The 27,949-nt window shown below is 37.7% G+C and overlaps 1 protein-coding gene across 4 annotated transcripts in view; it reads left to right on the top strand.

The window, feature by feature from the left end:
- The window catches only part of PHKB (phosphorylase kinase regulatory subunit beta), a 228,364-nt gene that overhangs the window by 5,846 nt on the left and 194,569 nt on the right, over positions 1 to 27,949 (top strand). The gene's annotated exons all lie outside the window — the stretch shown is intronic.

The following is a 27,949-nucleotide window of genomic DNA, read 5'->3' as shown; positions in this document are numbered from 1 at the left end:
CACAGTTCAAAAGCATCATTTCTTAAGCACTCAGCCTTCTTTATAGTCCAACTCTCACATCCATACATGACCACTGAAAAAACCATAACCTTGACTAGACGGACCTTTGTTGGCAAAGTAATGTCTCTGCTTTTGAATATGCTATCTAGGTTGGTCATAACTTTCCTTCCAAGGAGTAAGCGTCTTTTAATTTCATGGCTGCAGTCACCATCTGCAGTGATTTTGGAGCCCAGAAAAATAAAGTCAGCCACTGTTTCCACCGTTTCCCCATCTATTTGGCATGAAGTGATGGGACCAGATGCCATGATCTTAGTTTTCTGAATATCGAGCTTTAAGCTAAGTAAAGTAATTAGCTTCCAATTAAAATAAATTAATTAAAAAAACACTTGATATTTAGTAGCTGCCCAATAAATTCTATTTTTTATCTTTCCTAAAAATGTGTGTTTAACAATACTGCTGGTTTGGTATTTAAGACTGATTTTACAAAAGCAAACATGGTTGCTTATCATTTTCCCTTATTTTGACATAAACTCATGGAAGTTACTTGATTAAGAAGGCTAGTCATGATAAAATACAATTGGATGGAATCAGATTAAAACAGAATCTACCACTTGTTTTAATCTAAGTCTGTTCATTTTTGTCAGTAATCATTGCAGCTCTAAAGAAATTGTTTCTGAGCGTTTCCATAGAAACTCTTATCAGACAGCAAGGAGCGCCATCATTATATACAATTAGAAGAGATATTTGGTTTATATTGGGTATGTTATGGGTTCCCTTCATGTAGGATTGAATTTTGAGGAGCACTTGTAAATTGTTTCCTGCCTGATCTCTGATCTCTTCTTACCATGTCCTGCCCTGACATCTTATAAGATTTAGGAAATGGAAGCCATATGATATTATTTAACTATCTTGGCATCAATCTTATTGACCTTAAAGCTCATTCTCTTTCTCTGTCATTTGTTGTTCAGTTGTTCAGTGGTGTCCGCTGCGACCCTATGGACTGCAGCATGCCAGGCTTCCCTGTCCTTCACAATCTCCTGGCATTTGTTCAAAGTCATGTCCATTGAGTCGATGGTGCCATCCAACCATCTCATCCTCTGTTGCGCCCTTCTCCTCCTGCCTTCAGTCCTTCCCAGGATCAGGGTCTTTTCCAATGAGTTGGCTCTTTGGAACTACAGCTTCAGCATCAGTCCTTCTAATGGAATATTCAGGGTTGATTTCCTTTAGAATTGACTGGTTTGGTCTCCTTGCTTTCCAAGGGACTCTCAAGAGTCTACTTCAGCGCCACATTTTGAAAGCATCAATTCTTCAGTGCTCAGCCTTCCTTATGGTCCAATTTTCACATCCATACATTACTCCTGGAAAAACCATAGCTTTGACTATATGGACCTTTGTTGGCAAAGTGATGTCTCTGCTTTTGAATATGCTCTCTAGGTCATAGCTTTTCTTCCAAGGCAGGCATCTTTTAATACCATAGCTGCGGTCATTGTCTGCAGTGATTTTGGAGGCCAAGAAAATAAATTCTGTCAGTTTCCATTTTTTCCCCATCTATTTGCCATGAAGTGGTGGGGCCAGATGCCATGATCTTTGAATGTTGAGTTTTAAGCCAGCTTTTTCGCCTTCATCAAGAGCCTCTTTAGTTCCTCCTTGCTTCCTGCCATTAGGGTGGTAGAATGATTATTGCTTGCATCTTGGAAATGTTCACTGCTCTTCTCTCACTCACTCATGTCAAATTAACTGTTTAGTGGACCTCTCTGATGTTGTGGAAATTCTGTAATAGAGTTGGCCCTCTGTTGGCTCTACAGTCTGAGAAAGCAGAAGGCCGACACAGCCATGCTGTTTTATTTAAGGGGCTTGAGCAGCCACGGTTTTTGGTGTCATTGGCAGGGGTGATGTGGTCCTGGATCCAATCACTGGTGGATACCAAAGGACAATCTTAATTCTGGTCTTAGAGATACTGGTAAATGATAAAGGTCTTAAAGAGGAGCTTATAACCTGATGGAACTTTTTGCAAAGTTAAAGGTGACTTCAGTGCTTTTGCATGCCTGTAGTCTCTAACAAGTAGTTGTTTCCTACTTAACTTTGCTACCTATAGCCATCACCTCCCATTGTACCACCTCTCTACTTAGTCTGTTCTACAAGCTTTTATTTTTCTAAAATAAAGAACTGGTCCTGTTATTCCTCCGACTGGATGACAAGCACCACTTGTCAGCTCTGTGTTTTCTGCAGGATTAGAATGGGGCTTCAGAGAAGGCATCTCTGAAAGTGACATTTCAGCTGGAGGATATAGGAGTCAAATGAGAAGTTGGGGTAAAGAGTGTCCTAGTATAGGATCTTGGGGGTAGATAGAGCTGGATATTTGAGAACAATACCCTTAAAGGACAAAACATTATGAATGACAATAATAGGAAAGAGAGGATGACTGTGAGGGGGAGGGTGCTGGGAGGCTTGAAAATACCTGAATTTTCCTGTAATTGGAAGGGAAAACTATGGAAAATTTGAAATAACAGAGTGATAAGACTTGAGTAATATTTTATGAAGATCTTCTGGCTATTATGCAAATAAGTTGGAAAGTGGTAAGAAGGCAGGGAGCAGCCTCATGGTGGAAGTCATATGCTCTCTGTTCCTATCTCTACATTTAGCAATTAAGAGTAGCAATGTTAGGCATATGGGACACTCAGTCCTTTGATAATAAATGACAGTGAAAGCACAAATACTGACTGTCATCAGAACAGATTCAGTCTAGATTCAGAAACTGTGGCCACCTTAATCATCTACCATTTTTGTATGTATCTTTGACTCAGCAGAGTAACTTTTAGAATGTGGCCAAATTTAATACAGGAAAATTTTCTGTGTCTATGTCTAGCAAATAGATTTACATCTTATTTTTACATTATTTGTACATATTTTAAAGTGGAGGTTAACCATTCTGTTTCTGAAGACCACACTAAGAGCTGCCATGTCTTTCTCGGTTTAGACTGAAAGAGATATAAACATTTGATTCACCTGTTAGAAGATATTGGGTTTGTAGGAGATGTAAACATTTTTTTGTTTTTACTGGTAAAACTTACGAAATTAAGATATCATTAAGATATGTCTTTTTTTTTTTGAGATAGACCCAAAGAGATTTGAAAGTAATCCTAGACTAGAAACACATAAAAGAAAACTGTAACTCACATGTTACATACGTAGTCTTGAAAATTCAATAAACACTTTTTTGATTGTTAGTTGTAATTTTCTGTGATATGTTTTTAATAAATTTGCACTTGTTCTTATTTTTGTCACAATTGGCCTTGGCTGCCTTGATTTGCAGTTGTTTTAAAAAGGTGAAAACGTTGCTGGTTTTTGTTTTAGTTTTTTTTTTTTTTTTTCCTATAGCTTTTATTTGCTTCTTTTTACCAACAATGATGTGACTTTATCTTAGTCGTTTGAAAACAACTAGTTTATTTTTAATTTCTTGATTCTCTTTCAGTTCATATTTCACAAATTTCTTGAGGACGTTGCTTTTTATTGATGAACAGATATGATATAGGGACTTCCAGAATCAGTGAGAATCTTTTTATGTATATAATTGAATTTGGCTATTTTTATGGGTTCTGATATATGTGTTGTCATCTTTCAAACTTTACATAATTAGTTTTGTCTTTGAAAATATACATCAATTAGTTTTTGTTATAAAAGTTTTTAAAGCTTATTGTTTTAATTGTTGCACTTCATTATCAATAACCTCATACCATTTCCATGGCCTTCCTTTTCAACCATTTAAGATTCAAGTCTTATAGGACTTGAATTTTTTCAAATATTTAAGCCCTGGTCTTAGGATGAACTGTCATGTTATTATTGGTGTGATAGATTTAGTCTGTGGTTAAAGCTGTGAATGTAGACTGGCAAGAACAGGCCCAGAGTTTGGGGCTGGGCAGTTGAGCTTTGGATAGTCCTTCATATATGTGTTCTTTCTCTTTCTTGTATGTTTTGAAAATATACTCTTCTCAGGTGTATGACTTGTATTCATAATTGCATTTCTATCCTCTTCCAGCAGTTGAGCCACTGAAGAAATTTTTATATATTTAAATTGTATTTTTTTCAATGTGGTTACATTAACTTTTGAATTTTGATCATAGATACCTGATGGTTGATTATAGTTATAAATCACTACTTTGGCTGCTTCAGTCAGTGGACTGTTTTTTCTGTGGAGTTTTTAGTCTGTATGTAACAGCGCACAGTGAGCTCAGCCCTTAGTACAGCAGCCATTGCTGTGCCTCATTACTCTGCACCCTGTCACCAGGCAGTGGGTCCTGCTCAGCCATTGGTTGTTGCCTCAGTGCGTCCTGCCCACTAGCAGCCACTGTCAGTGAGCGACTGTTAGTGGTCCTGCTCAGCTATTGGACAGCACAGCTGTGGGCCCCACCTACAAGCCTCCAACTGTTGAGGAATGAGTTAGTGAGGGGAGTTAGACAACAATGGAGTGGTGGTTGTGAGGTGGAGAGTGAGGTAAGAGGCGGATCCTGACCTTCTCTGGGAAGCTCTCCAGCTCACCCAGACTTGGGCCAGTCGGTGAGCTGGGGGGCCCAGAGAACAAGCTTAGGGCTGTGTTCTGTAGGGCTTCAGAGCCCTCACCTAGGCCATCCACTGGTCTTGGCCCAGGCCTTGAGACAGTGGTAAACCTTTCCCCCATCCCTATCTCTGCTGCCTAATAGCAGTGGCAGTCTGGCTGGGTCACAGTCTGTGGGACCTGGTCCCCAGTATACAGGTGGCCTGAGGAGCCTAGGGCCAGTTATGCTGGGCACCTGGCTCCCTCAGAGATGACTGCTGGGCAGAGTCTGGGTATCTGGCCCTGAGGGAGCTCCCAGCTGAGCTCCGCCTCCTCTTAACCACTACTAGGACCTTGGAAGGTGAAAGCTGTGCCTTGGGACTTGGCCCTTTCTTGTTAGGACAGAGAGTAACATTCTTTGGTAGAGGTTTACAGAAACATTGTTACCTGACAGTGACCTAACTTCAAGAACAAATATGACACCAACAAGTTTGCAAAACAACTAACCATGCCCTTCTCACCTTTTGATTTTTAAAGGGCTCTTTGATGAAAGCTTTCAGGCATGAGCCACCCATCTCTTTGCATGACCCAGTAATAAACCTTTCTCTCTTCCAGACTCCAGTGTTTTAGTATTATTTGGCCTTACTGTGTGTCAGGCACACGGACTTGTGTTGTTCAGTAACATATAGGGCAGATTATTCTTTTTGATTATTAATTTTAATAATTTCTCTAAGCTTTTTAACAGCTTCTAGTTTACGCTGATTTCAGTTTCATATGTTCTTTTTTTCATGTATTCTGAATATGTTTCTGTCATGAATTTTTATCTGTGTAAACAAATGACAGTTGTGCAAATCAGGTTAAAAATTAAGGTCAGTGAACTGCACTGATAAACTTACTGTGATGTTTGATTTTAAACATTTTGATAGAAGCATTTACTGTTATATTTATTTCAAGGATGGAAATTTGGCTCAGGTATCAAGCAGCCTGTGTGCAGGGGTGTGTGTGGTGTTTGTGTGTATATGATTTGACTGTAGACCATGCTATCTTAATGTAGGTGGCCTTACTATATATTCTCTCTCTTTAAGCAAAAACAATATATGAGATAAGTTTTGAACAACAAAGCAACCCGTGGCTGATTGATTCCAAACTGGGCAACACTGTTAGGTTTTGACCATTTTGGAGCTATGGGTTTGTTCAGTGACTTCACCTAGAAATTTGTAGTAGGAAACCTGGAGCTCTAGAGAAAATGCACTGTTCATCATTAATCGTTCGTTAGGCTTTGCTTATGACGTAGTGTAATATTTATGTCCCACTGCATGACATCTCCAACTTTCATACTTCTAAGGACACTTTAAAAATATATCTTATTTAAAAATAACTTCTAAAGATTTTACTTTTTAAACATAATGTCATTTGGTATTATGCTAGGCATTGGTAGAAAGCATTGATCATTTCTATTGATACATATAATTTTTGCTTTGAAAGGATTTATTCCATTCAGATTGAGCCTTTTAAATATGGCTCATATAAGCGAGTTGATTTTAGACCTTTACCTTTTTTTGTGTTAAACATCTTCTAAATGGTCTCCTGATAACAATGAATTGTCCATGTTAAATATCTGTAATAAAGAGGTATTCAAAATACTTGCTTATTTTCTTAATTTACATAGTTCTGACAGTAATTGTCTTTGCTTTGTGGAATCCTTTTATGAGTTTTCATCTGTTTTTCTATCAGTTCTGAGATCCTCATGTTTGGTATATTATCTTGTTTTCATGAAAATACTCAATAAAGCACAGTTAACTTGTTAATACTCACCTAATCCCAATTCTCAATAGGCTTGTAGCTTTGATAATAAGCATTTGCTCAATGACTGCAAGGATTAAAAAAAAAATCCTAGCAGGATATAAGGTTAATTATTATTATTTAAAGGAATAAAAAACTAAGGATAAGAAATTTATCACTAGATTCTCCTCCTGTATTACTCTATATGATCTTGATATTTGTGCCTAAGATGTGTACCAATATAAGCCTTTCCTCAGTCAAATTTTTCTACCTTTTAAATATTTATTGAATATTCATTCTTTTCTGCATCCCTGCTGTCACTATCTTAATTCAAGGCTCTAGGATGAATGTTTTAACCAAAAATGGACTCTTGTATCTAGGACTCACCACTTTTCTGCAATCTTTCATACTGCCAACAGTTATCTTTCTAAAGTTTGGATCATCTCACTGGAAGCCGTTACATCAACCTCCCCAGTGGTTCTCCATTATCCAAAGGATAAAATTCAAACCTGGATTCTACTGTTAAGCATATTTCACTGTTGGATACTTTTCCACCTTCTTCTCTGATGTACCACTCTGCTTCAGTGCTTTATTTTCCATTTATTTTTGAATAGAACATATTTTCACACCAAACATATTTACCCCACTGGTCAAGTCCAGAAAGGTACAAAGTTCAAATTCAAAAAAGTAGTATGATAAATGAAGGAAAATAGTGAACCTAGTGTTAATAAGTTTAGGACTTGATTAGGGCATTCTTGATTGGTCTTTGACTTTGGACAGCATATCCAGGGCCAAACTGCATTGTCTCTGACTTCCTTTTGCCCCTTGCTTAAATATCTTGAGCAGTTTCTGTGTACTGATGTTTGCTTCCCTTGAGCAGAAAATGGAAGAAATTACATATTTATATTTTTATAAAAATAGAAGTTATCAGTTCAGTTCAGTAGCTCAGTCGTGTCCGACTCTTTGCGATACCATGGACTGCAGCGTGCTGGGCTTCCCTGTCCATCACCAACTCCTGCAGCTTACTCAAACTCAACGTCCATTGAGTTGGTGATGCCATCCAACCATTTCATCCTCTGTGGTCCCCTTCTCCTCCTGCCTTCAGTCTTTCCCAGCATCAGAATCTTTTCAAATGACTCAGTTCCTCGCATCTGGAGAAGGCAATGGCAACCCACTCCAGTACTCTTGCCTGGAAAATTCCATGGACGGAGGAGCCTGGTAGGTAGGCTGCAGTCCATGGGGTCGCTAAGAGTTGGACACGACTGAGTAACTTAACTTTCAGTTTTCACTTTCATGCATTGGAGAAGGAAATGGCAACCCACTCCAGTATTCTTGACTGCAGAATCCCAGGGACGGGGGAGCCTGGTGGGCTGCCGTCTATGGGGTCACGCAGAGTCGGACACGACTGAAGCAACATAGCAGCAGCAGCAGCAGTTCTTTGCAACAGGTAGCCAAAGTGTTGGAGTTTCTGCTTTAGCGTCAGTCCTTCCAATGAATATTCAGGACTAACTTCCTTTAGGATGGACTGGTTGGATCCCCTGGCAGTCCAAGGGACTCTCGAGAGTCCTCTCCAACACCACAGTTCAAAAGCATCAATTCTTTGGTGCTCAGCTTTCTTTATACTCTCACGTTCATACACGATTACTGGAAAAACCATAGCTGCGACCAGATGCGCCTTAGTTGGCAAAGTAATGTCTCTGCTTTTAAATATGCTGTCTAGGTTGGTCATAACTTTCCTTCCAAGGAGCAAGCGTCTTTTAATTTCATAGCTTCAGTCACCCTTCACAGTGATTTTGGAACCCCCAAAAATAAAGTCTATCACTGTATCCATTGTTTCTCCATTTATTTGCCATGAAGTGATGGTACTGGATGCCATGATCTAAGTTTTCTGAATGTTGAGTTTTACACTTGATCTTAGCCAAAAGGCTGAGAAGCAATGAATGTTGAGTTTTAAACCAACTTCTTCACTCTCCTCTTTCACTTTCATCAAGAGGCTCTTTAGTGCTTCTTCACTTTCTGTCATTAAGAATTGTGTCATCTGCATATCTGAGGTTATTGACATTTCTCCCAGCAATCTTGATTCCAGCTTGTGCTTCATTCACCCCAGCATTTCTCATGATGTACTCTGCATAGAAGTTAAATAAGCAGGGTGACAATATACAGCCTTGACGTACTCCTTTCCCGATTTGGAACCAGTTTGTTGTTCCATGTCCAGTTCTAACTGTTGCTTCCTGACCTGCATACAGATTTCTCAAGAGGCAGGTCACGTGCTCTGGTATTCCCATCTCTTGAAGAATTTTCCACATTTTGTTGTGATCCACATAATCAAAGGTTTTGGTGTAGTCAATAATTCAGAAGTAGATGTTTTTTCTGGAGCTCTCTTGCTTTTTTGATGATCCAGTGGATGATCCAATGGACTGAAATGGGTGAATTTAACTCAGAAAACCATTATATCTACTACTGTGAGGAAGAATCCCTTAGAAGAAATGGAGTAGCCTTCATAGTCAACAAAAGAGTCTGAAATGCAGTATTTATATGCAATCTCAAAAATGACAGAATGATCTCTGTTCATTTCTAAGGCAAACCATTCAATATTACAGTAATCCAAGTCTATGCTGAAGCAGCTCAATTTGAACAGTTCTGTGAAGACCCAGAAGACCTCCTAGAACTAACAACCCCAAAAGATGTCCTTTTCATTATAGGGGATGGGAATGCAAAAGATACATGGAGTAACAGGCAAATTTGGCCTTGGAGTACAAAATGAAGAAGGTCAAAGGCCAACAGAGCTTTGCCAGGAGAACACAAGTGGTCCTAGCAAACACCCTCTTCCAACAGCACAAGAGACACATGGACATCACCAGATGGTCAATACCAAAATCAGCTTGATTATATTATTTGCAGCCAAAGTTGGAGAAGTTCTATACAGTCAACAAAAACAAGATGGGGAGCTGATTATGGCTCAGATCATGAACTCCTTATTGCCAAATGCAGATGTAAATTGAAGAAAGTAGGGAAAACCACTAGACCATTCAGGTATGATCTAAATCAAATCCCTTATGATTATACAGTAGAGGTGACAAATAGATTCAAGGGATTAGATCTGATAGAGTGCCTGAAGAACTATGGACAGAGGTTCGTGATTTTGCACAGGAGGCAGTGAAAAGAATAACCCAAGGAAAAGAAATGCAAAAAGGCAAAATGGTTGTCTGAGGAGGCCTTACAAATAGATGAGAAAAGAAAAGACATGAAAGGCAAAAGAGAAAATGAAAGATATACGCATTTGAATGCAGAGTTCCAAAGAATAGAAAAGAGAGATGGGAAAGCCTTCCTCGGTGATCAAGGCAGAGAAATATAGGAAAATAATAGAATGGGAAAGACTAGATATCTCTTCAAGAAAATTAACGATAACAAGGGAACATTTCATGCAAAGATGGGCTCCATAAAGGACAGAAATGGTATGGCCTAACAGAAGCAGCAGAAGATACTAAGAGGTGGCATGTATACACAGAAGAACTATACAAAAAATATCTTCATGACCCAGATAACCACAATGGTGTGATCACTCACCTAGAGCCAGACATCCTGGAATGTGAAAACAAGTGGGCCTTAGGAAGCATCACTATGAACAAAGCTAGTGGAGGTGATGGAATTCCAGTGGAGCTATTTCAAATCCTAAAGGATGATGCTGTGAAAGTGTTGCACTCAATATGACAGTAAATTTGGAAAACTCAGCAGTGACCACAGGACTGGAAAAGGTCAGTTTTCATTCCAATCCCAAAGAAAGGCAATGCCAAAGAATATTCAAACTACTGCACAATTGCACTCATCTGATACACTAGCAAAGTAATGCTCAAAATTCTCCAAGCCACGCTTCAACGGTACATGAACCCAGATGTTCAATCTGGATTTAGAAAAGCCAGAGGAATCATAGATCAAATTGCCAGCATCCGTTGGATCATATAAAAAACGAGAGAGTTCCAGAAAAGCATCTGCTAGTGCTTTATTGACTACGCGAAAGCCTTTGATTGTGTGTATCACAACAAAATGTGGCAAATTCTTCAACAGATGGAATACCAGAGCACCTGACCTGCCTCTTGAGAAATCTGTATGCAGATCAGGAAGCAACAGTTAGAACTGGACATGGAACAACAGACTGGTTCCAAATCGGGAAAGGAGTACGTCAAGGCTGTATATTGTCACCCTGCTTATTTAACTTCTATGCAGAGTACATCATGAGAAATGCTGGGGTGAATGAAGCACAAGCTGGAATCAAGATTGCTGGGAGAAATGTCAATAACCTCAGATATGCAGATGACACAATTCTTAATGACAGAAAGTGAAGAAGCACTAAAGAGCCTCTTGATGAAAGTGAAAGAGGAGAGTGAAGAAGTTGGTTTAAAACTCAGCATTCAGAAAACTTAGATCATGGCATCCAGTACCATCACTTCATGGCAAATAGAGGAGGAAACAGTGGAAACAATGGCTGACTTGATTTTCCTGGGCTCCAAAATCACTGCAGATGGTGATTGAAACAATGGAAACAGTGACAGACTTTATTTTGGGGGTTCCAAAATCACTGCAAATGGTGACTGAGGCTATTAAATTAAAAGACGCTTGCTCCTTGGAAGAAAAGTTGTGACCAACCTAGACAGCATATTTAAAAGCGAGACATTACTTTGCCAACTAAGGCCCATCTGGTCGCAGCTATGGTTTTTCCAGTAATCGTGTATGAACGTGAGAGTATAAAGAAAGCTGAGCACCAAAGAATTGATGCTTTTGAACTGTGGTGTTGGAGAAGACTCTTGAGAGTCCCTTGGACTGCCAGGGGATCCAACCAGTCCATCCTAAAGGAAGTTAGTCCTGAATATTCATTGGAAGGACTGATGCTGAAGCAGAAACTCCAATACTTTGGCCACCTGATGCAAAGAACTGAGTCATTTGAAAAGACCCTGATGCTGGGAAAGATTGAAGGCGGGAGGAGAAGGGGACCACCGAGGATGAGATGGCTGGATCCATCACTCACTTGATGGATATGAGTTTGAGTAAGCTCTGGGATGCTGATGGACAAGGAGGCCTGGCATGCTGCAGTCCATGGTGTTGCAAAGAGTCGGACACGACTGAGCGACTGAGCTCCACTGAAGCTATTTTAGTTGGTTTGCATCCTTAGATTCAAGGGTGTGTGGAGTTGGATTTTCCTAAGACAATAAAGTTGCTATTTGATCCCATTTTCTTCTCTTTTTTCCCCTCACCTTTCTTGATTTTTACAAGATGAAATAACTACCTCTTAGAGCCTTGGATCTCCTTAAAATGTAGATTCTGGTATAGCAGGTCTGGCATGTGTCACGAGAGTCAGTAGTTCTAGCAACCTCCCAGGGAGGCCCTTCTGCTAGTGTGCTAGTGGATGGACTACACTTTGGGGGGAAATGTCTCTCAATAGCACCATACTTGTTCAGCAGCAGTCCTCATGTCTTCTCTGTGTTATATTTTAGGCTCTGAATCTTGGGTGCTGAATTAGGTCTGTCATGTTCCCAATCTTAAACATCATTTTGGATAAATTTGTTATCATTGGCATCACTGATTCCTGTTTGGCATGACCCTACAGTTCCTATGTGTGACAGTGATTGTTTCTACAGCCTCCTTTTGCTAGTGAAAGTGAAAGTTGCTCAGTCATGTAGACTCTTTGTGACCCCGTGGACACTACTGTCCATGGAATTCTCTAGGCCAGAATACTGGAGTGAGTAGCCTTTCCCTTCTCCAGGGGATCTTCCCAACCCAGGAATCAAACCAGGGTCCCTGCATTGCAGGCAGATTCTTTACCAACTGAGCTATGAGGGAAGCCCTCCTTTTGCTCTAATGGGTCTCTTTTACCAGTTTGTTGGTATTCTCCAGATTCTGACTTCTGACCTGATTTTACCTGGACCAAATCCTTTTTACTCAGCTTTGCAGGGCATTTGGGTTGCTGGTTTGGGACTCTTGTTTGAGCCTGTTGCTATACATTAACAAAAGTTAAATTTTACAGCAGATGTTATTGGAGGTGGGTGGATCTTATTTATATTTCTGTCTAGTGTTATTACCGTACATTATTTCCTTAATTTATTTATTGGCTATGCTGAGTCATTATTGTGCTCTGGTTTTCTCTAGTTGCCGCAGCAGGAGTGAAGGTTACTCTTCCTTGCGAAGTTCAGGCTTCTCATTGTGGTGGCTTCTCTTGTGTAAGGCAGGCTCAGTAGTTTGGTGCGTGGGCTTAGTTCCTCCACAGCATGTAGAATCTTCCTGGACCAGGGGTCAAATCCATGTCCCCTGCATTGGCAGGCAGATTCTTAACTAGTGGACACCAGGGGAGTCCTACTTATTTCTTTAATTATAGAAAGTTGATTATTATATTATATTATATTAGTTGATACTGTCTGTCCAGGGGATCTTATAGTCTTCATTTCAGTGGCCAGCTCTGTTTCAGGATGTAATGACTGCTTCTGTTTTCAGGGAATTGCCTAGCCAACTGAATGAAAATAAGAGGCATATTTAGTAAGCCGTAGAAGTTAAATTTATTTTCTTCAGTCCAGTTTATTTTCCACAGCTATTTCTTTCATAAACTGAAGTGCTGATTACTTGAAGATCTTCACGTAGGCCCCTGTCTGATGGTTGTGGGAGTCGTGATGTGTCCAGGATCTGGCCTCTTTCATATCTCATGTAGTTTATCATTTCAAGCAGAATAATACCAGTAGACAGGGAATTTATAATACCTTTAGAAAAGTATTTTTTCCTCTAGGCATCCTTATAAGATAAGATTCATAGGATTCATTCTTACAGAATGAACAAAAAATTGAGGGTAGGTGCTCTAAGTAATAGATATAATTGTTTGAAAAGGAGAGGAAACAGCAAATGGTCTTCAAATTAACTGCAAAAAACTAGCAAATTCAAAGCTGATTTTTACTGTGGTTTCATGTTGCAGTATAGTTTAGTTCTATTTGTAATAGTATAAGCTGAATATCTTATACCGAATACCTAAATATCCATTGTCATGACTCCAGTTGTCATTTCCATTTTTTTTACTATAAAATTCTTACAACTAAATTATAATGCAAATTAAAGTTCAGCAAAATTTTAATAGGCTTAATATTCACCCAGAGTTACATTCTTTCAGTTTTGTATTCCATAAAAAACTAATAGCCCATAAAAAATATCGCACAGCTAAGCTACACTTAGAATAGACATGAAACATTTAAGCCAAACTAGATAGTTTGAATAGTGTACTTCTTGATGAAAACATTTAGTACTTAAAGGATGCCTATTATAGTATTCCAGGTCTATAATTTTAAATGTATGTATTAGAAAGTTGGTTAATTTGTGTTTTAATATCTTCATTATAACATGAGTTCAATAGCCTAATATGCATCCTATGCTTCTTTTTTTTTTTTTTTTTAACCAAATCACATTTAATTTGTTGGGGAAGTCTTTTTTTTTTAAATTTTCTAAAACATGTATATTATACATACTATTTAAATATTTATATATACAGAAGCTTGATAAAGGCTTAAAAAAAACAACCAAAAAAGAGATAGAGAAATGGGAAAACAAACTACATGAAATGGGAGCACTTCCCATTTGAAAGAAACTAGATAAAAGTAAAATATCATCATATAAATAATCCAGTTGTTTTTAAGCATGGTTGCTCATTAGAAACACATCTGGAGCTTTGGAGAAAAAGAAGCAATACCTAAGCACTTATATTTTTCAGAAAATCCCAAGATAATTCTGATATTCTGGATTTTAAAAGTGATTACAGATTTTTCTATTAAATGGTAGTTTTAGTGATATAGAATCCTGTTATTTTCTGTTGCCCAATCATAATACAGTGGTATTAAGCAAATAATAGTTACATAGTCACAACAAAAGGTGTTTATCAGTTTTCACAATCAATATTCAGACAAAAAATAAATAATAATTGCAGTTGCAAACCATAATGGAAGCATGATTAACCTAACAATATAAAAATAATTACATACAATTTGGGGGTTACAAAAAATGATGTGGTAAGTGGAACTGAACACATGTGGTAAGTGGAACTGAAAACTGAACACATGTTTTCATCCATCTAACCATCTAACCATCCATCCAGTATATGTCTTTTGGTTGGTGCATTTAATCTATTTACATTTAAGGTAATTATCAAAATGTATGATCCTATTACCATTTCCTTAATTGTTTGGGGTTTATTTTGTGTAGTTCTTTTCCTTCTCTTAATGTTTTATGCCTAGAGAAATTCCTTTAGCATTTGTTATAAAACTGATTTGGTGGTGCTAAAATTCCCTTAACTTTTGCTTGTCTGGGAGCTTTTGATTTCTCTGTCAAATCTGGACAAGAGTCTTGCTGATTAGAGTATTCTTGGTTGTAGGTTCTTCCTTTTCATCACTTTAAATGTATCGTGCCATTCTGTTTTGGCTTATAGAGTTTCTAATGAGAAATCGGCTGGTGACCTTATAGGAGTTTCCCTTGTATATTGTTGTTTTTCCCTTGTTGCTTTTAATATTTTATCCTTGTCTTTAATCTTCATCAGTTTGGTTACTGTGTTTCTTGGTATGTTCCTACTTGGGTTTATCCTGCCTGGGACTCTCTGCATTTCCTGGATTTGGTTGATTCTTTCCTTTCCCATGTTGAGGGCTTCCCTGGTGGCTTAGAGGTTAAAGCATCTGCCTGGAATGAGGGCGACCTGGGTTTGATCCCTGGGTCGGGAAGATCCCCTGGAGAAGGAAATGGCAACCCACTCCAGTACTCTTGCCTGGAGAATCCCATGGAGGGAGGAGCCTGGTAGGCTACAGTCCATGGGGTCACGAAGAGTCAGACACGACTGAGTGACTTCACTTCACTTTCCCATGTTAGGAAAGTTTACGGCTATTATCTCTTCACACATTTTCTTCGGTCCTTCTCTTCTCCTTCTGAGACCCCTATAATGTGAATATTGATGCATTTAATGTTGTCCCAGAGGTCTCTTATGCTGTCTTCAGTTTTTATCGTTCTTTTTTCTATACTCTGTTCTGTGGCAGTGATTTCCACCATTCTGTCTTCCAGGTCACTTATCTCTCCTTCTGCCTCAGTTATTCTCCTATTGATTCCTTCTAGTATATTCATTTCTGTTCTTTAGTTCTTCTAGGTCTTTGGTAAACGTTTTTTTATGTCTTCTCCATTCTTTTTCCTAGATCTTGGATCATCTTCACTATCATTTTTCTGAATTCTTTTTTTGGAAGGTTGCCTATATCTACTTTATTTAGTTGTTTTTTGAGGGTTTTATGTTGTCCCTTTATCTGCTCCATAACCCTCTGCTTTTTTAATCCTGATCAACTTTCTGTGGTTTTTCTGTCTGGCAGCTATGGGGTTGTGGTTCTTCTTTATTCTTCTATCTACCCACTAGTGGATGAGACTAAGATGCTTATGTAAGCTTCCTAATGGGAAAAACTGGGTCTTGCTCTGGGCAGGGCCTTGCTCAGTAAAACTTGAATCCAGTTATCTGCTGATGGGTGGGACTGTGCTTCCTCCCAGTAATTTGTTTGGCCTGAGGCAACCCAGCCCTGGGGCCTGTGGGCTGTATGGTAGTGTTAATGGCAGCCTTTAAGAGGGCCTTGCCAAGGGGCACCTTCCAGGAGTGCTGCTGCCAGTACCCCTGTCCCCATGGCAAGCCATTGCTGACCAACACCTCCACAAGAGACCCTCCAACATGAGCAGGCAGGTCTGGTTCAGTCTTCTATGGGGTCACTGCTCCTTTCCCCTGGGTCTTGCTGCACACGAAATTTTGTTTTTGCCCTCCAAGAGTGGGGTCTCTGTTTCCTCATCCCCAACTGGGAAGCCTAACATATGGCTTAGAACCTTCACCACAGTAGGAGAACTTCTTTGATATTTTGTTCTCCAGTTTGTGGGTTGCCCACGTGGCAGGTATGGGGTTTGATTTTATCATAATTGCCTCTCCTCCTATATCATTGCTGCTTCTTACTTGTCTGTGGATGTAGAGTGTCTTTTTTGGATGGGTTCTAGCATCCTTCTGTGGATGGTTGTTCAACAGCTAGTTGTGATTTTGGTGCTCTTGCAGGAGGCAATGAGCGCACATCCTTCTATTCTGCCATCTTGAGCCAGCCCCACATCTTAATGACAGATTTGATTCTGCTGCCAAGGGTCTTGAATTTGTTTTGTCTCCCTATATAAATGGCATGTTTTGGGGGGATGTTTGACAGTTGGCCATGGAGGTTGTTAGTGAAATTAAAGTTAATACTGAATAATCATGCTTCAGAAATAATTGTTGGTTTTGGTTATGAAATTTTATTGAAGACCTGTTAGCATCACTCCTGTGTAGTACAGGGTCATACTTCAGGGGAGCTTTTGCCCTTCCACTCTCAGTTATGCTCTTTCCTCCAGCATTGTTAGAGAAAGTGTTAATCTTGGTTTCCTATGGCTTCTGCACATAGACATTAAATTATGTATAGCAGTCCAAGGGTACTTTAATATCACACAGCTCAAATTTCACTCAGCTTTTCGCCATTTCTTAATTACTGATTTTAAGTTGAAAATTTAAAATCACTCTGTGGGGCATCCATCCTTGCATTGATCAAGAGGATTCTAATATTAACCTGACAAAGCCAACTAATTAAAATTCTTTGATTTCTAATTTTGTGGTTAATGCTATGCTAAGTGCTGGAGGAGATTCAAAAGTTTAAAAGTGGAGAAGGGAAAACAATAAGTGGTTAATATACACTATGCCAGTGCTATACCTCACATATTTCATTTATTCTCACAACAGTCCAATGAGGTTAAGTAATTTTCCCCCCACTTTACAGATGAGAAGACCTGGCTCAGAGAGTGCCCAAGTGTAGAAAGCTGTGGACATAGCTGTGACTGTAGCCAAGGTCTGTCTGTTTTCATAGCCCATGTTCTTTCCACAACCTCCTAGGTATTATGACAGTCTCTTTCCGGGAGCTTCCTTACACTCTAGGGGGAAGAGAAGGAAGGGCAATGGAGAGCTGGGAAACCCCATTTTTTACTTGATTGAATCTTAGGATCATATATCACTTGATAAAAGTTGGCTTCTAAAAAGTGTGATTGAATTCCATGCAAGAACCTTTCATCAGTTATGTTTTTATTATATGTGAGTGTTCACAGAAGACAGTTTATTGACACAGACTCTCAAGACAGCTTTAGATCAAATTACCAGTCTGATGGTATAGTATAGAAAATGGTAAAAATATCTCTGCCCTTTTTTACTTAGCCAGTGATCTAAACTTTACTGCATTTTGATGAGAAGAAAATTGAGAAGAAAATTAACTAGCGTTCATTGTTGACAAACTCTATACTGTCAGAAGTATTTCTAATTTTCTATTTCTGGTTAGAATATTTTTATTATTATGGTTAGCTTACTTTGCTAATTTATAGTTATTGTTATTTTTTTCAATTAACATTCAAGACTTCCTCTGTTCAGACTTCCCCTGTGAAGTATTATCAGGGCAATTTATAATTAGTAGTAGTAACACTAATATTAAATGCATTGCTCATATCTGCCAAGACAAAAAATGCAGATCAGGATTCACCAAAGTGGAAATAATAAAGGAAAATGGTTCATTTCCATCTTTCCAAATTCTGAATAGTTTGAAATTATTATTTCTGTTAAGACTTGCTTTGAATAACATATGACACATCAAAATGCCTAATGACATATATTTTTATTGCTATAATAACAGAAGACTTAATAAAATTAAATATTGTGGAGTTTGGGAATGGTATATAGTGAAGTTCTTCATCCCCTCCCTATAATTCAATTCATATGTATCTAAGATGCTATCACTTAAGACTTAGAGGCTTGGAATTGAAAAATTTTACTTGTAATAGAAGCATGAAATAATGACGATAGGTATCTCTTGAGAAATCTTATATGTTCAGTTTTAAGTATTATACTTTATAAAGTGACTCACTTGTAAGCTGTATACATTTGTTCAGTTTTAAATCATATCCTTTTATGTTTTCGTTGAGATCCTTCTTTATGAGCAATAGAATCATAGAACAGAATAAATTAAAATAGAAGAATAGAACAAATTGAATTACTCTATGGTCACAGCTTAGGTTATTGACCAGTGAGTTTTACTTTACTTCATCTGTTGTAATGAATCACCTTATTCATTGCAACTGATTCCTAGTAACTCGGCATATTTTAGATATCAAAGGATATTAATTCTGTTTGTTCAGTAAATATTTATTGAGTGCTCACTGTGTCCTGGCACTGTTGTCACTGGGGTTATAACAGTGAATGAGACAACTACTGTTGAAAAATTTTAATAACTGTGCCTTTTCTGAATGCATTTTTTTCATAAAAGGAATTCCAGAAACTTTTCAGAAACATTAGAACTGTTGGAATACAGGTTTGACCTCCCAGAAATCATACACATTCATGGTATATTATGGTGAGGTACTCTACTAGACTATAAATAAGAAAGGAAAATGAAATAGCTAATTGAGAGATTGGTATTCATAAGGTCAACACCTGAAACATCAACCAGATTTAATATCCTTAAATAGATTTTATAGGCTGTGCTCCTTCCTTAAAGGTCACTGGAAGAACTTAATACCTTTTTATTAAAAATAAAGTGGGAACAGTGGAATGGCCTTTTCACATCTTACTTGGATATATTGAAGAGGCAAATTTTACTTTATTTTTATGAAGTTCTGTTATTTTACATTTGCCATTTACTATTTTACCTTTAAAATATGTTTCTTACCCAACTTTCCATGCAGAAACTTAGACTTAAAAAGTTGAGGTTTCAGATGAACTGTGATAATAAGTTGGGGTTATGTAAGTTAAAGTGTACATGTATGTGTATATACATGTACATCTAATTTTGGAATAATCTGTTGTTTAAAGCAGAAAATGAAAACACCGATTAAGAGCTCTTAACTCTTCGTAGCCAAGCATTTTTATGAAGTTTCATGGTAAAGGATGAAGAGCACACAAAAAGTTTCTCTTTAGAGAACCCCGTGTTCAGATTTGGACTGCCTTTTACTAACTGCTTTGTGCTTCAATTTAATGCCAACCTCATTCCTTTGTGAGAATAATGAAATTGGACAATGTATATAAAGTATCTTTCACAATGCAGAGTATCAATAGTGTGCATTCAAAATGTCCCTTTCTTATCATAAATTGTACAAGTGATAAATAAATACATTCTTAAGAAGTAGAGTAAAAGTCACTGTCCTCTGCCTAGTACTAACCATTTTTAACATTTTGGTGCATATTCTTAAAGGTTTTAAAAAATTCTTTACAATATTTAAAAAATATATATGCGTGTACATTTGTAAACATCACACATGCAAGTTTCTTTTTGCAACAGGGAATATGTTATACCGTCTTGTTCTATGACATTAGTTTTTCATAGCATGTTTTTTTGATCTTTAGTGATATTATAAACAGATCAAGCTCTTTCAAGGTTCTTCACTGAATGGAGGTGTGATAATATATTCATTCCTCTGCTGGGGACACATTGAAATTTCTGTGCATGCTGGAACTGAACAGTAAAGAAAATAATTTGTTTCTTTGTTTTACAAGGTGATGTTGGTGATCTTGAAGATGCTCAAAATACTGAGTTATGTATAGTGTATTCCAAGTTGGATGGAATAGTTCCAAGAAATAGTGTAGCCCATGAGAATAATGTAAACTAGTCATCAAAAGTTCTCTGAAAACACATTTTTCAGGAAAATTATTTTGGTCATCTTCTCTTCCTGTTTTCCCTCCTTCTTATCAAACTCTCACTACCATTTACTATGTACTCAGTGTTCTTGCCTGGAGAATCCCAGGGATGGGGGAGCCTGGTGGGCTGCCGTCTATGGGGTCGCACAGAGTAGGACACGACTGAAGCGACTTAGCAGCAGTAGCAGCAGCAGATACGGCCCCTGTTTCTTGTTTGGCTTCCAGTGTAGTATAACATAGTAATCTAATAGTGAAAATAAAATGTCATAAGAAGAACTGTACTTAAGGTATTTACAGGTACTGTAAGAATGCCTCTAGAATTCAAGAAGGCCTTCCCCTAATCATGTGGGTCACTTAGTTCAATTCTATAAATATTTGGATTGAAAACTTACTAGTACTGACATTAGGGATACAAAGGTGAGAATGTTATTAGAATAACCTGCCCTTTGTATAGTAGCACCTTCTAGTTTTTATCAGTGGAGGAGTAAAAGGAAATGGTAAGATGAAAAATTATCATCTCAAGTTAATGATTTAATTTAAATTTCAAAGTTGCTTGAAAATATATATAAATGATGCTCAGTCAGTCGTGCATTTTCAGTCATTTTAACTTTCTGTCAGTATGCAGTATTGAGTGCCACATACATTACTTTTAAAAAAAAAATCAATATGTTATTTCAAGTAATGGAGAGTTTTAGAGACATTAATGTAACTGCACATGAAGCTCATTATTGCTAAGCTGCTTTTAAATATCGTATGTCCATGATGGGTTTGAAATCTTGCATGTAAGTAGGCCAAATGCTACATTATTAGATAATAGAGTTTCTTTATAGCTTTTGAAAATTAAGTTGTATTATTTCAAGAGGAAATGGTCTATTTAAATCCCATAATTTGAAATGTTCTCTGTTTATAATTTAGGACAAATGGCTCTTTCTATCAAATATTTTGTAACCTAAAAAAAAAAATTGGACCAATTTGATCTTTTTAAAAATAATAGAATTTACTACTTTATTTATTTATTTCGGGGAGTGTGCCACATGTAATCATTTTTTTTTAATTGGAGGATATTTCCCTTACAGTGGTTGTGTTGGTTTCTGCCGTACAACAACGTGTATGTATTCCCTCCCTCTTGAGCCTGCCTCTCACCCCCCACCCACCCTTCTAGGTCATCACAGCACATGGAGCTGGGCTCCCTGTGTATTATAGCAACTTCCCATTAACTGTATCGGACTTCCCTGATGGCTCAGTGGTAAAGAATCCTCCTGCTAATGCAGGAGACACTGGTTCAATCCCTGGGTCAGGAAGAGCCCCTGGAGAAGGACATAGTGGAACCCCCGGGAAATCCCACTGACAGGAGGAGCCTGGCAGGCTGCGGTCCATGGGGTTGCAAAAGAGTCGGACACAACTTAGTAACTAAACAACGGCTACAACTAGCTTTGTATTTTTACACATGGTAGTGTATACTGTTAGTGCTACTTTCTCAATTCTTCCCGCCCTCTTCTTCCCTGTCTCTGTGTCCACAATTCCATTCTCTATGTCTGCATCTTTGTTATTTGTTCTGGATGTTGTTGTTCAGTTGCTAAGTCATGTCTAACTCTTCGCCACTCCATGGACTGTAATGTGCTAGGTTCCAGTTTCTCCCAGAGTTTGGTCAAATTCATGTCCACTGAGTCACTGATTCTGTGGAACCATCTCATTCTCTGCTGCCCCTTTCTCCTTTTGCGTTCAGTCTTTTCCCAGCATCAGGGTCTTTTCAAGTGAGTCAGCTCTTCATATCAGGTGGCCACAGTATTGGAGCTTCAGCTTCAGCAACAGTCCTTCCAATGAATATTCAAGGTTGATTTCCTTTAGGATGGACTGGTTTGATCTCCTTGCAGTCCAAGGGACTCTCAAGAGTCTTCTCCAGCACCACAATTTAAAAGTATCAATTCTTCAGTGCTCAGCTTCTTTATGGTCCAAATCTCACATCTGTACATGACTACTGGGAAAACTCTCCCTTTGACTATTAAGGACTTTTGTTGCCTGCGAAGATTCATCAGTACCATTTTTCTAGATTACACACATTAATTATGCATTAACATATGGTATTTATTTTTCTGACTTACTTCACTCTGTGAACAGGCTCTAAGTTCATCCACCTCAGTTCAGCTGACTCACATTTGCTTCCATTGTGTATATGTACCACAACTTCTTTATCTGTTTATCTGTTGATGGACATCTAGGTTGCTTCCACATCCTGACTGTTGTAAGTAGTGCTGCTGTGAACTACTGCTCACTTTAGAAGTAGTTCAGAAACCAACTTATCAATGGATAAAGTAGTTAAGTGGGAAAATTTATTTTTTTCAACATTATAAAAACCTTAAGAAAAACTTAGTAGAAAATTTCAGTGACTATATTTGTCACCTCAGTATTAGCAGAAAGCTTTTTAAAAGAAAAGAAAACTAGAACCAAATGAGGAAAGAGATAGATTGACTGTTATATATCTACGTGTGTGTGTGTGTGTGTGTGTATACACCTTTGAATCTTAATATTGGTGTCCTAATGATTGATCAGGGGAAAATATATGAAATGAAAATGTAAAATAGTACACAAAGTATACAAAGAGCTTTCAGAAATTGACCATAATGCTGATAAAGCAATAGCAAATGGCTACAGGATGTTGGCAGTTCACAGAAGAGCAAATCCAAATGGCCAGTTTGTAAAGATTCTCAAGCTCACTAACAGTCTGGGAAATGAAAATGAAGTAAAAGTCGGCTACTTCTTTACTTCTATCCAATTGGAAAAGCTTTTAATAGAATAGAGTACTTATATTTCTGGTACAAATGTGAATTATTTTAGCACTTTTAAAAGATGCAATTTGTCGTTTATTGTAAAAAGTTCATTAATCATTTAATTCAGTACTACTTTTCTATGTGACATCACTAAATGCAGAGTTTGGAAGAGATATATTGTAATTAACATGCTACTACCTAGTATTTCCAGTGTACAGTTATATAGGTATAAATAACCTCAAAAGCACATATGTAGTAAATAGGAAGTGATGAGGTTTAATTATCACTATTGTTTTTAATAATTTTAATTTTATATAATTTAATATGTAGTTATAGCTATGTTTCACAACTACTCCCAAAATCCCTATAAAATTTAACTCTCCAGCCAATTCTAACTATTCTAGCATATTCCTGGCTATATCTTTGTATATCTGTGTTTTGCATTATTGTTGTTATGGTAAAAATAGGAAACAAATTATATACCCACTGATGAGAAGTTAGTGGAATAAGTTGTAGTATATCAACGCCTTGGAATATATAGCATCCATGAGAAAGAGCCATCACCTTTAGCGATTTCCCTGTGTTTTGTTAAATGAAAGGAGCTAGATGCAAGGATAGACTTTGTCAAGATCCCATTTTTATAAAACAAGCAAGGACAAACTTCTTTTTTGCCTACATGTTTGAGACATAGGAAAATGTATGGTTTTGAGGACAGAGAGGGCAAGTGGGATGAGGTAGGGGAAAAAAGGACGTATTTCCATGAGAAATACAGTATGGTATCCTTTATTTGTTAAATATTATGTGTATATGTGATATATACACATTAAAAATATATACACCTTAAAAAATGCACACCTTAAAATTTTTGTTGTAGTTGTTTAGTCACTAGGTTGTACCCAACTGTGTGACCCCTTGGACTGTAGCCCGTCAGGCTTCTCTGCCCATGGGATTTCCCAGGCAAGAATACTACAGTGGGTTGCCATTTCCTTCTGCATGGAATCTTCCCAACACATTGAACTGTGTTTCCTGCTTGGCAGGTGCACCTTTACCACTGAGCCACTTGGGAAGCCTCTGGAACTTTTTTTTTTTTTTGTAATTATTTGTAATTGCTAGTTATTTTTATCAACTGCAGTGCAGAAGTTCTCTGTTCTTTGAGGCCCACAGGGGACTTGAATTTTCCTGTCCTTTGTCTTTTAAGGAACTTACCACTCTACCTTGTTATTCATATATATGTATAATATATCTTATATACATATGTATCTTACACACATATATATATCTTATTCAAAACATTATTTTACCTTTCTTCCTAATCTGTAGGCTTTGTAGCCTGCTAGATGTATGCCCCAGAGTCTTATGTATTCACTGTATATGTTAACTGAATGAATAAATAATGGTATCTATCTTAGTCTACCATCTTACATGGAAAAATGATAAAGCTATTTTAGGGATCATCAAAGTCTTGATTAATAATATTTTATATATCTTATAGTGCTTTGAATAACAGAAAAGTAAGATGCTCAATTAATACACTTTTGATGTTGTCTTGGTTTGCGGCTCAGTTTTCCACCTTGATTTCCTCTTAGTCATCTTTTTTATTCTTTTAAGAGTTTGTTTTTGAACTACCAGTTTTATTTTGTGATTTTGAAAACTTCTCAGTTAACACTCAGAAACCTTCTGAGTTTATAGTTCAAAATTCAAAAAGCTTATACCTTTGTTAAGTTTATACTCTTTCTATAATACTATACATTTCTCACAGAAATGTCTTAGGCAACTCATTCTTTAATCTTGTTACTATATAGTCCTTTCTTCTTTCATCATAAAGCTGTAATATGTCCCTTCAAATAACAATTTCTGCTTCATCTTCTTTGTTATCTTTTGTCTCTTTGACATAATGTCTTATGAAATGAAGAGGTAGATTGTATTTTTCTAATACAAAGGAAACTGACAGGTAAAAAATCGGGTTGATATGTTTAAACCCATTTTACATACTTGATAACTGATAAGTTTTGTCTTCCTCTGTGGTGTTGGATTTAGGCAAAATTAAAATGAGAAAAATTAGGAAAATAAATATTTATATTTTAAAAATTCACTTCATTTTGAACTCTAAGCATTTGTTAGAATTTTTTCTGTTATTTTGTATCTTTTTTCATTGACTTTGGGAATTGGTGCTCCACTGTTGATTGCTTTCTCCTTCATATTTTTATTGGTATTGATGCTTTCCAGATGTCTAATTTCTTGTTTAAAATGTTTCCATTCATGACTTTTCCTTTGACTTCAGATTTGTGGTACTGGACACCATAAATTTTGTGGAACATCCTTACTTAATTTTATGCAGTTACTTCAGAAACATTACAGTGGTGATCACTAAAGTGTTGACATTTGTCTAACTTAGCTATTTTTAATTCACTGTGGGCTTTCTTTGAAGATATAGAAAGGAACTGTAGAAGAATATATAGATTCTCAGTGAATTAGGTGATTTTTATTTTTACACTTTTCTGCTTTGCTTTGAACATCTCTTTCAGTCTTACAGAATGGGTATTTATTTTCTTAGAAAGTTTAATTTCCCAGACGTAATACTTAATGTATACTTGTTCATACATTAAGTATATACAATGTTGTATACTTAATGTTGCTTCTAAGAATCTCCATGGATGATTTTACTGAGAAACATTAGATGATAGAATCATTTTAGTCTTTGGGGGGAGGTAAGTTGGCTTAAAGCTCAACATTCAGAAAACTAAGATCATGGCATCTGGTCCCATCACTTCATGGGAAATAGATTGGGAAACAGTGAAAACAGTGTCAGACTTTATTTTGGGGGGCTTCAAAATCACTGCAGATGGTGACTGCAGCCATGAAATTAAAAGATGCTTACTCTTTGGAAGGAAAGTTATGACCAACCTAGATAACATATTCAAAAGCAGAGACATTACTTTGCCAACAAAGATCTGTCTAGTCAAGGCTATGGGTTTTCCAGTGGTCATATATGGATGTGAGAGTTGGACTGTGAAGAAAGCTGAGCACCAAAAAATAGATGCTTTTGAACTGTGGTGTTGGAGAAGACTCTTGCGAGTCCCTTGGACTGCATGGAGACCCAACCAGTCCATTCTAAAGGGGACCAGTCCTGGGTGTTCATTGGAAGGACTGATGCTAAAGCTGAAACTCCAATACTTTGGCCACCTGTTGCGAAGAGTTGACTCATTGGAAAAGACTCTGATGCTGGAGGGATTGGGGGCAGGAGGAGAAGGGGACGACAGAGGGTGAGATGGCTGGATGGCATCACTGACTCGATGGACGTGAGTCTGGGTGAACTCCGGGAGTGGACAGGGATGGTGATGGACTGGAGGCCTGGCGTGGTGCGATTCATGGGGTCACAAAGAGTTGGACACGACTGAGCTACTGAACTGAACTGAACTGAACTGAAGGGGCTTTTAAGGGAAATTTTTTTTCTTTCACTCTAAAAACCATGAATACAATGTCATTAAAATAATCTTTTAAAATAAATTCATCTACGTTATAATGCAGATTTCAGTTTTGCATATTCTGTTTCAATCCTTATCCATATGCACATGTATTATTTACCTAATTGTAATGAAAATATATATGCATCTTCTGGTGATTATTTTTCTTATATAAAGCACAACATTAGCTATATAATAGTGCTTTAAATAAAAGCAAATCATTTCACCACAAGATAAATAGAAATAAATCTAAGTAAAAACAAATCATTCCACTGTCATTAGTGTTAGTTGCTCAGTCATGTCCAGTTCTTTGCAATCCCATGGACTGTAGCCCGCCAGTGTCCCTCTACCAAGTCCATGGAACTCTCCAGGCAAGAATACTGGAGTGAGTAGCCATTACCTTCTCCAGGGGATCTTCCCAACCCACGGACTGAACCTGGGTCTCCTGCATTGCAGATGGTTCCTTTACCATCTGAGCCAACATCATCCTGGTCTAGCAAATGTATTCCCTTTAGTCTTTGTATATCCATATGCAAAAGTTTAAATGTGATGATTTGGACCTGATTTTAGTTTATTAATTATGGATGAATTTCATGGATAATATGTAGACCTCCCCTGCCCCCAGAGCTTATCACCTACCAGGCCAGCATTCCTCCCTAGCTGCCAGGCTGCCCATTACTGCCAGTATACTTAAACCTACCTAGAGCTAAGCGACTTAGCAGCAGCAGCAGCAGCAGCAGCAGAGCTAATTGAATGTGGGAAGGCAGAGAGCATGTCTGGACCCTTGCCTCCTTTGCAGTCCTGATGCTTTCCTGTCTATGTTAGTAGTCCTTTCCATATTTCACTATGGGACCATTCTGGTTGGTGTCATTATGAATACTATTTTAGAAAAATATCTTCATGCAAGTCATTTCATATTCCCTGTTTTCATCCACATCTCTATTTTTAACAAAAGGTAATGGGGCTGTTGCCTGAATGTGTAGTTCTTTACTTTGAAAAAGTTTAAGTGTTAGTTACTGAGGTGTGTCCAACTCTTTGCAACCCTGTAGTCTGTAGCCTACCAGGCTTCTCTCTCCATGGAATTCTCCAGGCAAGAATACTGAAGAGGATATCCCCAGAGGATTTTCCTGACCCAGGGATTGAACCTGGGTCCCCACATTGCAGACAGATTCTTTACCATCTGAGCCACCAGAGAACCCTTACCTGCCCTAAACAAAACTTAAACCTCCCTTAAACATAACTTGGCTTTAAACTAGCATACTGGACATAGCAATTTTGCAAACATAAATGCTTTAATTTTCTTCAAAAATTGATTCTTAATGCCTACCAACATGACTCCCTCCCCTGCCCCAGTAAATTATAGGTTCAGTCTTCTAGTATTTTGTTAGACTATATGACATGCATTACCTGCATCCCAAGGTGGATTAATTGTGACCTTGAGATGTTTATAATTTCTGAGTACTTATAACAAGAATGAGACACTGCTTATTCTGATGGCTGAAGGGTCAAATGTCTGCCTTTCAGTCATAAGTTGAGAAAGTGCCCTTGTCAAGTGAACAATTTTCTGTATCCATTTTATGACAGGTTATCATGATTAATGGGTATTCTGTAGCTTTTGAGCAGTGTGCTCTGTTATCGCCTTGCTGTAGTTCCCATGGCTGAGAAGTAGAAATGGTTTCTGCTTACA

Source organism: Bos indicus x Bos taurus, chromosome 18, assembly GCF_003369695.1.
Source record: "Bos indicus x Bos taurus breed Angus x Brahman F1 hybrid chromosome 18, Bos_hybrid_MaternalHap_v2.0, whole genome shotgun sequence".
Taxonomy (NCBI): Eukaryota; Metazoa; Chordata; class Mammalia; order Artiodactyla; family Bovidae; genus Bos; species Bos indicus x Bos taurus.
This window is presented reverse-complemented; position numbering and strand designations above follow the sequence as displayed.